The sequence below is a fragment of the Podarcis liolepis genome (assembly GCF_965112155.1).
Source record: "Podarcis liolepis genome assembly, chromosome: 3".
Classification (NCBI taxonomy): Eukaryota; Metazoa; Chordata; class Lepidosauria; order Squamata; family Lacertidae; genus Podarcis; species Podarcis liolepis.
The window spans coordinates 81,985,429-81,990,732 of record NC_139557.1 but is presented as its reverse complement, the minus strand read 5'-3'; positions in this window follow the sequence as shown (position 1 = coordinate 81,990,732).

The window sequence follows — 5,304 nt, the reverse complement described above, 5'->3', positions numbered from 1 at the left end:
TTTAGCATTTCATTTTACTAAAAGAATAGCCCAGGTAACCTGTTCTAGCAGAGCACTTGTATCATAGCATCTTATATCATACCATATATGGATTTATTCATAATTTGTTCAATGTTATCTTCTGTTGTTTTGGATCATGCAGATTTATTTGCTTTAAAGGGGTGGCCAACTTCTGAGAGACTGCGATCTACTTTCAAAATCAAAATCTGGCGGTGATCTACCCCCGTTTTTTAGGGGTTCAGGTCAAAGTTGTTGAGCTTTCTGGGGGGAGGGGAAATGCATCTACTGCGATCTACCAAAACCTCGCAGGGATCAACCAGTAGATTGCAATTGACATTTTGGACATCCCTGCTAAAGCATCCACTTTTACTTACACTTAAGACAAGAAAAATAATACGCTCAGCAAACATAATGTACTTAAATAATAAATGAAACAAGTACAGTGGTACCTCGGGTTACAGACACCTCAGGTTACAGACGCCGCTAACAGGGAAGTAGTACCTCGGGTTAAGAACTTTACCTCAGGATGAGAACAGAAATTGTGCGGCGACATCAGGAAGCCCCATTAGCTAAAGTGGTACTACCTCAGGTTAAGAACGGTTTCAGGTTAAGAACGAACCTCTGGAATTAATTAAGTTCGTAACCAGAGGTACCACTCTATTTCAGATCAGGTCCTGCCTGAAAGCTTACAGTATAAGACATATTTTAAAACACATTAGGAAGAAAGAAGGATCAACTGCATGTACTTTACCATTGAGCTATGACCCACTACAATGATGTTCAATTATTGGTGTTGGACCAAGCAATTACTGTACAATATAAAACTCTTTCCTTGCGTTTTGTATTTCATTACATTTATATCTTATCTCCCCTCCATAGAATTCAAGGTAGAATTTCAGGGAGGCCTGTCACCTAGTGGCAGAGTACGTGTTTTGTATGCAGAAGGTCCAGGTGCAGGTAAACAACGTTCCCGTGCGCTCTGGCTTCCATCATGGTGTTCCATTGCACCAGAAGCGGTTTAGTCATGCAGGCCACATGACCCGGAAAGCTGTCCATGGACAAATGCTGGCTCCCTCGGCCTGAAAGCAAGATGAGCGTGGCACCCCGCAGTCACCTTTGAGTGGACTTAACTGTCCAGGGAAACCCGTGCCTGAAACCTTAGATAGCTGCTGCCAGACATTACTGAGCTAGATGACCCAGTTGTCTTCCTCTGCTCCTATGAAGCATACAGAGGTTTCCATCAAGGCACTGACTAGATGCAGAGCTGCTTAACTTCAGCACAGCTTTCAGACCACTTTCTGATGCTTTTTAAAGTACTGCTTTGTTTGAAACAAAGCTTTGAGTTGACAGTTCTGTCTTCTGACCATAACATTTTAGGTTGATTCAAACACTGCCCACACAGAGCAGTCCTGTGAATGCAGCATCATGAAGGAAGCAATATCTGAACCAGCATGCCACAAATTAAAATCCTATTTCCCGTAGTGATTAGTTCCATAAGCTTCTCATACAAATGGCCAGCAGGAATGCTTAGATTTGTCGATGCCCCAGGTCAAATGTGTCTGCTCCAATGGAATGCGTTTCATACTCCTCCACAGGCTCTTTGTACTTGTGTTTGAGCTTGTAGCATAAATGGTGCTGTACCAAAATACTTTTAATATAAGGGAGGCATCTATCAGGTGAGTCCTCTCTTTCAGATCACTTGAAATTGCACCTTACAGGCAGGTATACTCAGCAAACAAGTTTGCTGATCTTTCAGGCTCAGCCAAGCTGTCTTCACTCAAATGTATAGTAGAATGAGAAGAGATGGAGTGAGGTTGATGCTGCTAGGAAACTATAGACTCAAGAGTCCTGCTAGACTTGAATTCCTGCACAGACATGGATCTGTATTTGAATATATTGTTGCAGTTCCAATGGTCCGTTGAGCTGCAAAATCATTAAGGGACCAGATACATCTGTTACTACCCTGCTAGTCTGTATGACACTTGGAGTTATACAGACAGAATCGACTGATTGCATACCTGCTCTGTTTTATGGATGACAAACAATCTCATGGTACCCATTTCCACTTCTATCTCTATAAATGTTGGAGAGGGAGATAGAATCTAAAAGGCCTCTTTAAGGGTTCCTAACTCAGGTTCATTTTATTTTTGTTACATTTATATGCAGTGTAACTCCCTTTCACCAAAGTCGTCAGGGTGGTATATGTAGTCCTCCTCCTCCTAATTTTAAATGGCAAGAACAAAAGGAAAATGTACTTCAGAGGGACAAAACAACAGCCTGTAACAGTTAAAAGGAGAGCCCTGCTGGATCAGACCAAAGGCCTAACTAGTCCAACATCCTATTACCCATCATGGTCATCCAAATACCTATGGGGAAGCTTCCAATGGGAATATGAAGTCCGGTGAGAAGACCCTAAGAAAAGATCTTATTTTCATCACTAGCTACAAATATGCGAACTTGAACTCCTTGGAGGAAAGGTGGGATGTGCAATTAATTTATCTGGTTAATTTTCATTGATAGGCTTCTCTTCCATAGATTGGCCTAAGCTTTACTTGGAACTGTGGCACTAATGGCTATCACTGGATCTTGTGGTAGTAAATCCCATAAGTTAATTATGCAGAGTACGAGGGAGTAAAATGCCTCTTGAGAGCGATGCTCTAAGTTCCGCTTTCAGTGACTTCAGTCACTTTTCCTAGGCAGCTCATTCTGCTACCAATTAGGTCTGCTTTTTTTCTAGGTTTTGCAATGCCCTCTTCTATTAAATTATTCCTACTCTACTGGAGAACAGTAGAATTCCCATTATGCTGTTTCTGGCTCATTGAGCCTGTAATTACTTTGGTTTTGATGTCAGTAAGCATTTATCACCGATTAAACATTTAATCAGCAGATGAGCACAGCTTTCAAACAAAACATACATGCATTGATTACACATTGCAAAGCACATCTATTATTGATCATCAAGGTTGAATAGCTGCCAATAAGGAGAGTCAACACAAAAATATCATGTGAGCATGCAATTAACAATCCCGCCAGGAAGGCTGAGATGTGTCTCCATTTTTAGGCTAGTAGTGTATTCTCGGTAAAACAGAATCTTATGTAGCATTGTTAATTTTTTACAAAATCCCCTGCGCTGTACATGTTTTACTCTAAACCATTGTTGTCAAGCATGTACGGGATCTTGCTGAATTAAGGATTTTAAAAAATGAAACAAAACTACCATGATAAACAAGGCACCCTTCATGTAGGCAAACAAGAGACATTATCCCAATTCAAGGGGACTTTCCAGGCAGGCAAAAGCACTTGAGGAAGGTGTGGAGCAGGGCCAATGCATGGTATATTCTGGGGACTGCATTTGGCCCCAGAGCTAGAGGATTCCCACCCCTGTTGTAAATGGGTTCCTGACATTGAGTGCAGTGCTACCGTAGCAGAAGCACTTAAAGGTGTATGTTTAATGTATATATGTTTGAAGCCACCCAGAATGGCTGGGGCAACCCAGTCATATGGGCGGGGTACGGGTACTACTACTACTACTACTACTACTACTACTACTACTGTTAGATACAGGAGATGTTATTCATGGACAGCCCTAGGCTATAACATACCTAGTACAACTGCATTTCATAGCAAGATGGGGTGGTTTCTCTCCTCGATAGGATGGCACTTATTCATTTGGTTAACAAAATTTATATACTGAATGATTATAAGAAAACCTAAGCGGTTCATAAAAATATAAAATAGAATATTCTCAGTATAAAAGTTAAAAACAGGTATTTAAAAAGATTCAAGAGATTATTAAAATCAACAGTAGCTAAAAAGAGATAAGGCATATATAACTTCTACATGTCAATGCAATTCTGGGCTTCATCAATAGGAGTATAGCATCTAGATCAAGGGAAGTAATAGTGCCACTGTATTCTGCTCTGGTCAGACCTCACCTGGAGTACTGTGTCCAGTTCTGGGCACCACAGTTCAAGAAGGACACTGACAAACTGGAACGTGTCCAGAGGAGGGCAACCAAAATGGTCAAAGGCCTGGAAACGATGCCTTATGAGGAACGGCTAAGGGAGCTGGGCATGTTTAGCCTGGAGAAGAGGAGGTTAAGGGGTGCTATGATAGCCATGTTCAAATATATAAAAGGATGTCACATAGAGGAGGGAGAAAGGTTGTTTTCTGCTGCTCCAGAGAAGCGGACACAGAGCAATGGATTCAAACTACAAGAAAGAAGATTCCATCTAAACATTAGGAAGAACTTCCTGACAGTAAGAGCTGTTTGACAGTGGAATTTGCTGCCAAGGAGTGTGGTGGAGTCTCCTACTTTGGAGGTCTTTAAGCAGAGGCTTGACAACCATATGTCAGGAGTGCTCTGATGGTGTTTCCTGCTTGGCAGGGGATTGGACTCGATGGCCCTTGTGGTCTCTTCCAACTCTATGATTCTATGTCTGAATTGGCTTGCCTAAACAAAAGTGTTATAAACAGGCACCAAAAACAATACAGCAAAGGCGCTCGCTTCCAAGGAGTTCCAAAGCAGTAGTGCTACCCCACTAAAAGAGTTAATTCTTTGTTTCTTTCTTTCTTTATTTTGTTTCTTTAGTTGTCAGTCTCTCCTTGACATGAATGGATTTGGATTCAAACAATGGGCCCAGAGGCGCAGCCTATTGTAATGATAATTTGATTGGTATGTCCTATGTAGAAGACTGATATCACCTCCCTTGAGTTGGCCAATATTCCTCCATCAACCTCCTTCCTTTTATTGCAAAGTAAACCAAACTGAAGCTGTTTTTATATCACATAGGCAATACAGTACTGCAGTAGAGTCTCTCAGGCTCTTGTGGCTAGCTAGCATCTTTCCAATACTGTAGTCTGGAGGGCTGCAATATTTAACAGGGATTGGCAAAAACTGTGCCTGACTTTGAATGGGTTGAAGGCAGCAATGGATACAACCCATCATATCTAATACTCCCAAAGCAATCTGTAAATCTGAAACACATACCGGAGGCTAGTTTGTAGACATGCTCATTAATAATTTTGTTTCTTTGTTTTACATTTCTGCACCACCATTTTACTTGGTGGGAATTCAAGGTGGTTTACAACTCGCAAATCAACAAAAGCACACTAAAGTCCCATTGAAGGAGCTCAGAGTACTCAATTGTGGTCTCATCTGTGTCAGAAGCTGATACAATATAGTGAGGTCTGTGGAGGAATACTATTATATAATAAAAAGTGCTCATTACTTATGAATGCATTTCAACAAGGGAACAGTATTTCTCCCCTTTTTCCTTTTGACTTCTGTTTTATGAGCACTAG